This window comes from Dendrobates tinctorius, unplaced genomic scaffold (assembly GCF_039654945.1).
Source record: "Dendrobates tinctorius isolate UK_male_01 unplaced genomic scaffold, ASM3965494v1 ptg000245l, whole genome shotgun sequence".
Taxonomy (NCBI): domain Eukaryota; kingdom Metazoa; phylum Chordata; class Amphibia; order Anura; family Dendrobatidae; genus Dendrobates; species Dendrobates tinctorius.
Window position 1 is genome coordinate 12,281,525 of NW_027361912.1, and position 8,865 is coordinate 12,290,389.

The window sequence follows — 8,865 nt, forward strand, 5'->3', positions numbered from 1 at the left end:
TGTATCTTTTGCTGTTTCCGCCTCCTCTCATCTTCCCCTTACTGTTGGGGTTCCTCAAGGATCAGTCCTAGGCCCCCTCCTCTTCTCTTTGTGCACTGCCCCTATTGGTCAAACAATCAGTAGATTTGGTTTCTAGTACCATCTCTATGCTGATGACACCCAATTATACTCTTCTTCTCCTGATATCACGCCTGCCTTTTTAGAAAACACCAGTGACTGTCTAAATGCTGTGTCTAACATCATGTCCTCACTATATCTGAAACTGAACCTGTCAAAGACTGAACTTCTTGTGTTTCCTTCCTCTACTAATGCACCTATGCCCGACATTGCCATTTCTGTGTGTGGTTCCACTATTACTCCCCAGCAACATGCCCGCTGTCTTGGGTCATACTTGACTCCGAACTTTCATTCGTCCCCCACATCCGATCACTGGCTCGCTCTTGTTATCTGCACCTCAAAAACATTTCTAGAATTCGACCTTTTCATACTTTTGATTCCACAAAAATTCTTACTGTTTCTCTTATTCATTCTCATCTAGACTATTGTAACTCTCTTCTAATCAGTCTCCTTCTTACCGAACTCTCCCCCCTTCAATCTGTCTTGAATGCTGCTGCCAGGATCATCTTCCTCGCCAATCATTACACTGATGCCTCTACCTTGTGCCAGTCATTTCACTGGCTACCCATCCACTCCAGAATCCAGTACAAAGTTATTACCCTCACCCACAAAGCTCTCCATGGCTCAGCACCACCCTACATCTCCTCCCTCGTTTCAGTCTACCACCCTACCCGTGCCCTCCGTTCTGCTGATGACCTGAGGTTAGCATCCTCAATAATCAGAACCTCCCACTCCCGTCTCCAAGATTTTTCCCTGTGCTGCACCAATTCTTTGGAATGCACTTCCCAGGTCCATACAATTAGTCCCCAATCCCTACAATTTTAAGCGTGCCCTGAAAATGCATTTATTCAGACTGGCCTACTGCCTCAACACATTAACCTAACCATCCCTGTGTGGCACAGTCAAAAGTTTTACCATAACCAGGTTCCCCGCATCATGTTCCCACATGCTTTATACATCTGTTAGCCCTCTGTGTCTGTACTGTTACACACTTAACATTATGGCTGGTCCAAACAATCAGGGCAACTGTTACCACCCACCTTTCGTGTCTACCTTTTTCCTCATAGACTGTAAGCTTGCGAGCAGGGCCCTCATTCCTCTTGGTATCTGTTATGATCTATGTGATTATTGTTATGCTGTAATGTCTATTGTCTGTACAAATCCCCTCTGAAATGTAAAGTGCTGCGGAATATGTCGGCGCTATAGAAATAAAATTTATTATTATTATTATTATTATATGATCTGCGATGTCTACAGCGCAAGGCTAGCAGCACAGGTGGATGTCATAAGCGAGGGTGCAGAGATGGATTTAACAGCTGTTCACTTACTTTGGCTACCATAATGTGTGAGACAGTTTAGTGGTGACTGAGTAGTCAATAAATGTATTACTGGTCAATTCAGAGATCTTTACAAGGATCTACTGTATTGTTTTCTGGGGCTGCATCAATAGTAATGGCCATCTTCTACACCTGTAGGAAAGATGTTTTCTACACTGATTAGAAGGGGATTCTTTCCTGTAAAAGAAGTGAGACTATGGAACTCTCATCCGGTGGAAGATTCCAAAGTGAATTTTCTAAGAATGTTTAAAGGGTCCTGGATGCCTCTCTTGAGTGTAATAACATTGCTTCTTATAATTATTGGATTCCTGGGGGTGGGTCATTGATCCATGGATTTTTTCCTATTGGTCTATTTGGAATTGGGAAGGAATTTGTACCTTGAAAGGGGTTGTCCCCTTTTTTCTTTTAAATATATTTTTATTGTTTTTAACATGAGAAAATCAACAGTTAACCTTCACAGTGTAAGAGATTTCGGTATATAACTTGCATGCATTTCACAGACTACATGTGAATAAAAAAATATGAGTCTTATGGATTAAAGGCGGAGTAAATACACCATAAAGCTAACTATGAGAATGTATCTGGGTAAACAATAGAGGCAAACAAACAGGAATGTGGTGGGTCTTAGGAATGGTAGCGCAATAGTGGTTGAATGGAAAAAGGTTGGCATGAATCTCTCAAGATCCTAAAAGGTAGAGGTTTGAAGAGAAGGAGGTGAGAACTATGCCCAAAATGAATTTGTGCGTGCATTTCTGACTGTAAATGAATATGGAATAAGGATGTGATCGACCCCATAGTCATCAGAAGATGAAGAGTTATTGTTTGTGCCACAACCATACTTAGATCACGTCATAAATCTTGCTTTAGAAGAAAGCCAAGGGCTCCATATTTTCAGATATTTGTCATGATGAGTTCTCTGGTCCCAGTGTTCCTTAAGTCTGGAAATTTGATTTGCATTATTAATCCACTGCTAAAGGGTTGGAATACATTTTGATTTCCATTATAGAGATATTAAGGAGCGAGCAGCAGCTAATAGTATTTTGATAATGATAGAGTGATGGTGCAAAAGCTGGGGGAAAACTGAAGATAGTAAGCCAATTTCAAAATATCAGGAAAGCGTGAGTTTGCATATGAAACTTATGGTGTGAACATCTGGTTTGAATCTACACTCACACCAAAGGGCTGAGATATATCTCTAGCAGAGGTTTTAGTGCTGACTTCTCTTGTGGAGAGTAACATGCCTGACATGCTTGTGTATGGAGACTTATAGGCCACGCAAGGAAGAGTCAATTTGCATATTTATTCTCCAGCACGTATCCTCAGATGAACTATACATATATTTTAGTTTGGATGGAGTAAGGTAACATCCAGACAGGATTTTTTTATAAATTTTTCTACAGGTGGTGTCTGTCAGAGCTCTTAGTATCATTTTAAGCTTTATCGGAGAAAAGAAGCTGCTGAAGTCCATTTCCCATTCTATAATAGAGAATGGGGGAGTCTGATTGAGTGTAGAAGTTAGGTATTCACTGATGACAGAGAGGAGCCCCTTAGGGAGATTTTGTTAGGTCCATAGGTTTTCAAACCAGGTAGGAGCCCGAGGTGGCTCAGCTGAGAGCAAATGTTGCAGAGTTATTTTGCATAGATATGAGAGTTGCATAATATTTAGATATTAAGGGCATTTTAATATTTGTTGTGTCATTAATAGCGAGAGGAAAGCACCATCCTCATCTAAAAAGTTCTAAGGTGAGGGTCGACAAAGTGTCTTATAAGTCTTCTTTTACAATTACCGGGTTTCTTGCGTCCTCTGTTTGCGGGCCATATTGCCGCATTGTTCACGGTCTGCCGCAATAATGGACCACGAAAAACTTGCGGATTGCCATTTTTCGGGTTTCCATTACTATGGAAAAAGTATTAGAAAAAAAATGGCGTTCCGCAAAACAGGAAGTCTAGGGGCACAACACAAACAAACTTTCGGGTTTTTTTGCAGCCCCATAGATTTTCAATGGGGGCCGTGTCCGTAAGCCATAAAAAAGATGAGGCATGCTCAATCTTTTTTCACGGCCGTAAATACGGCCCTCACAGCCATATGGCGCACGGCGCTCTGTGGAATTATAGTGGCCCATTTTTGCTGCCACATAGAGATCTATTGGGGACGCAAAAGCGGGACGCAAAAACACAGCAAGTGTAAAAATGTAAAAGTTGCGCAACTTATTTTTGGCTTGTTTTTGAGATTTTAAGCAGAATTTTTAAATATTAATAATCTGAGAGAAACTGGGTTGGCTGATTCTTCAATATTATTATAATTATTATTATTATTTTTTATTATTATAGCGCCATTTATTCCATGGCGCTTTACATGTGAGGCGGGGTATAAAAACAAGTACATTATTCTTTAACAGTACAAGTCATAACTGGTAAGGGAGGAGAGAGGATCCAGCCCGCGAGGGCTCACAGTCTACAAGGGATGAGTGAGGATACAGTAGGTGAGGGTAGAGCTGGTCATTCAGTGGCTTGGTCGATCGTTGGTTACTGCAGGGTGTAGGCTTGTCGGAAGAGGTAGGTCTTCAGGTTCTTTTTGAAGACTTCGATGGTCCAAAGTTTATGAAATAGGTCCAATCTCGAATCCTGTTTAGATGGACAGCTTTATAATAATTCAACAGTGAGGGGAAACCAATACCTCCTCTACCAGGTGGGAGTTGAAGAATGTATTCACTACAGATCTTATCAAACTTATTTGCACATGGAAACACGAGAAGCAATAGAATGAAACTGAAAGAGAGAAGATGCAGATTACATATTATAAAAAACTTTTTGACAGTTAGAGTGATCAATGAGTGGAACAAGCTACCACGAGAGGTGGTGAGTTCTCCTTCAATGGAAGTCTTCAAACAGAGGCTGGACAGACATCTATCTGAGATGGTTTAGAGACTCTTGAATTGAGCAGGGGGTTGGACACAATGACCCTGGAGGTCCCTTCCAACTCTAACTTGCTATGATTCTATGAACTGTTGGAATAATATCTTGAAAAGGTGAATAGGTAAGACTTGAAGGAGTTAAGTTAATTTGGGGACTATTAGTGAATTAAACTTATTTATTTCTACCCATCCAAGATAGGAAGAAAGGAGACTAGAAGTTTAGTAGATCAGGCTGGTTTCACATTTGCGTTTTTTTGCGCTGCGTTTTTGCGCATAAATGCGCATGCATTTTTTTTCCTATACTTAACATGGGTGCGCATAGTCATGCGTTTGTACGCGTTTGTATGCGCATGCATTTTTTTGTAGTGCGCACCCGGGTGCACAAAATGCATCCTGTTGCATTTTTGGTGTGCCAGACATGTCTCAAAAAAATGCACGCGTGTGCAATGTGCACGAAATTCACCCAAAAACACATTATAGTCTATGGGTGTGCTGACGTGCGCATGGTAAAAACCATGCGCAAAAAACAAGAAAACACATAAAAAACGCATGATGCGTTTTTTTATGCGCGTTTGTACTGCGCATGCAGCCCAAAAAAACGCAAGTGTGAAAGTAGCCTCAGATATGTATCGTGCTCATTCTGACACTATTGCTCATCTGCAGTTTATTAAAACAATAATACATCACATTGTTCTCCTGCTGCTCAGTTTCTGGCATTGGTTGCAGTACTGACATCACGTAGGTACTGTGGCAGCCAATCAGTGAGCTCAGTGGCTCTCCGCCATGTAGATGGAATGCCTCCTTCAGAGCTCACTGTGCAGCCGCCACGCTGTCAACACCATGTCAGCGCCTTAGTCAATGCAGGACAATGGAAGCAGTGGTGCAAACTCACTGGTGGACACAGAGAAGCTTGAGGGGTAAGATTCCAGCAAGCAACAAAGATGCCATCTCAGGTAAACTGGTTGTCAAAACTGGAAATGAAACATTGGCATTGTGAAAAGATCAACCATGTTATAGACCTCCCAGTATTATGGTAAGGTATAGCAGCTAAAGCAGAAGAATTAGCTAAGTGATTCTCCTCCATACTCTTTCCAATTTTCTTGGACTAGTTTTCCACCTCCTGTCTTGTCAACATACTCTGCCCTCTTTCGAGGGAAAATACAGGTGGAGATGAGAAAATCTTCTAAAAGATGTGTATGACACAAAGATTCTCCCATATCTATCAATTAAATCAGTATTATTCTATTTTCCTTCTTCTATGTCTGCACAGTTTCTTCCTTAGCTGTTTCTCCCTGCCTCTATGGCTAAGATGTCAGCTATCACATCCTTGCACTATCCAGATTCACCACAAAATGGCTGCTGTGATTCAAGCTTTGCTTTTATACAGGCTATTACAGTTTCTGCTGATTTGGTGGTGCTATTCTTTGGGATGTGATAGCTTCAATGAATTTTGGGAAGTCTTACATGACTGAATCTAAGGTCATGTAATCCTTCTCTGTCTGATAAAATCTTCTGCATTGTGCTAAACGCAAATCGGGTTAAGCGAATTCCTACAAATTCATGCAGAATTTGATTCGCAATCAATGTATCCACTCATATCTGACAACAGTAATTTGTCAGTCAGTAGCAATGACGCAGTGGCATATCTACATGGGCAGGCAAGGCTTTTGTGAAGTTGACAGAATCCATAGGGCCACCTAATGCGGTGGTCAGAGGTGTCTCGAATGCGGCGGAATTTGGCAGCTCCCTGGTATTAGGATTCGACTGCTCTCTGAGCCAGTTGTCAAACTGACGGCCAACACAGAGAAGAAGTAAAATGTCGGCTGCCTGATTTCAATTGTTCTCGTATCTTTCTTTTAGTAAATGCTAGAGGAGCCAAAGAAACCAGAGTTTTAAGTATAGAGTAAACTTTTTTTTAAGGAACTTTGCTTAGATGGAGCAAAATTACTTTGTAAAGGTTGCAAACTTGTGAGCTATGCTCTTCTGTGATGCCGCCAAATAATATTTTTTTTTGTTGAGAGGGCCCAATTAGAACTTCTGCTATAGTGCCCAATGATTTCTATGTACGCCACTGCTTATCCCAGAGTTCTAAAGTTATTAATTAGAGAACCCTGTAGGAAATGTGTCTAGAAGTATAGAGTATGGAATATACTGTACGTTCCTAGACATTTATGTTGTATGCACATTTATGGTATTTTTATCTGTATGACATTTGTGTACAGATTATCATCCAACTTTGATTTTGAATCTTCTGTTCTCAAACCAACCAACTTTTGAATCTCTTGAACTGATAATTAACAACTCTGGACCTATCCCAAGGAACACCGCGAAAATGCTAACTATTGGGTGTGGCTTTGCTCCTCTATGTCCCATTCACAATCCAGTACCCAGGATTACTCTAGCTTAATCAGGGCTGTCTCAAAATGTATAGCTCTGACTACCACACGACAGTTGGTGACATCATCCAACACCATGAATAACGCACTGTGAATATATGCTTTAAAGGTTTATTCCCATCTTTTCATATGGCTAAAACTACAAAATGTTTGTGAAAAGAAGGAACTTTGCAATTTACCGTACTTGTTAATTTTTTTTCTACCTCATTGCTTAGGGAACCGACGACCGCTGCAGTGGCTGAACGTATGACGTAACTACAAGCTTTATCTAACAGTTCTTATAAGCACTTTTCTGAAGTTGGCCAAGATCAGTCGAGCACGCTTAGCTTGCAGTTCTGGTCAGCTTCTGTGCATTTGCAGAAATGATGCTCCCTTATATTGCTGTATTAAGACCTTTCAGTTTCGGCCTTCAGAGCAACAATTCCACTGGCCTGAACTGTCAATCAAGGAGAAGACCCAACTTTGAAGGCTGTGAACTGCCTACTTCTGAAGAGACAATATGAAACAAGCCCTTCCAAGGGACTCTGTCAGCACAGAATGGCTGTTGAAACCATGTGCAAGCGCTCGGTGCTCCACGGCACGGCCAAACATTTAAATACACCTTCCAAGCTGCTTGGTTTCCATCTGTCCTCACCCTTCTCTTGCCCTTTAAAGCCAGAGCTGTCAATCAAAGAAGAAAGGGGTAGAGATAGAGGGAAGATAAGCAGGTGGGAAGGTTTATTTAAATGATTGGCTGTGCCGTGAATCATCGAGCAACAGGACTTAGTTGATCAGTGATTCTGTGCTGATAGAGTCCCATTAAGGCCACGTTCACACATTCAGTTTTGGGTATTTTATAGCAGTAATTTTAAGCCAAAACCAGGAATGGGTAAAAAAATGCAGAAGTGGTAACGTGTTTCACTTATACTTTTCCTCTGCTGATGTTTGTTCCACTGCTGATTATGACTTAAAAATACTGATGTAAAATGCTGACCAAATACTAGACAAAAACGTGCCCTTAGGAGAAGACTTTATTTGTATAGTGGTGTAGTTATGGACCAAAAAGCCATCAAGCCATCTTTATATATATAAAATTGAACGTGTGTGTGTCACCAACCAATCATGAAGCATCTTTCATTTCACCAGCTCTGTTTAAAAGAAGCTGAGCTGTGATTGGTAGCTATGAGCAACAGTTTTCTCAACTCGACAACACCTCAGCAGACACTGACATGGTGGGAGAAATCTAGCATCCTCGAGAACATAAGCTCCCAGCCATTGTCTGCCCCCCAGAAAGGAGCAGAGAGTACATGACAGAAATGAATCCCCCCCTTCCTGTGCCCATATACCCATCACACATCCTCCATCCCATAGGCACATCTTCCCTCTTAAAGGGATCTCCGGTTTGGAAGATATGGCAAATCTATCAGCGCTCTGACACTGACCCCAGGCGTCTATTAAAGGGATAATTGGTATGAAAGTCATGGCAAATCCATCCAGCGCTTTGGTTTTGACCCCAGCCCTCTCTTAAAGGGATCTCCAGTATGGAATTAGGACCGTTCTACTCGGCGCTTTGGTTCTGACCCCAAGGTCTCTTAAAGGGATCATTGGTATGGAAGTCAGGGCAAATCCACTCAGCGCTCTGATTCTGACGTCAGGTCTCTCTTAAAGGGATCCCTCGCATGGAAGTTAGGGCCATTGCACTCAGTGCTCTGGTTCTGACCCCAGGCTGATGGAATGATGTGGGATATTTGGGTAGTAATCTGGTGGCTCTGGCTGATGGGATGATGTGGGATATTAGGGGTAGTAGTCCGGTGGCTCTGGCTGACGGGATGATGTGGGATATTAGGGGTAGTAGTCCGGTGGCTCTGACGGGATGATGTGGGATATTAGTGGTAGTTGTCCGGTGGCTGTGGCTGACGGGATGATGTTGGATATTAGGGGTAGTAGTCTGGTGGCTCTGGCTGACCGGATGATGTGGGATATTAGGGGTAGTAGTCCAGTGGCTCTGACGGGATGATGTGGGATATTAGGGGTAGTAGTCCGGTGGCTCTGACGGGATGATGTGGGATACTAGTGGTAGTTGTCCAGTGGCTGTGGCTGACGGGATGATGTGGGATATTA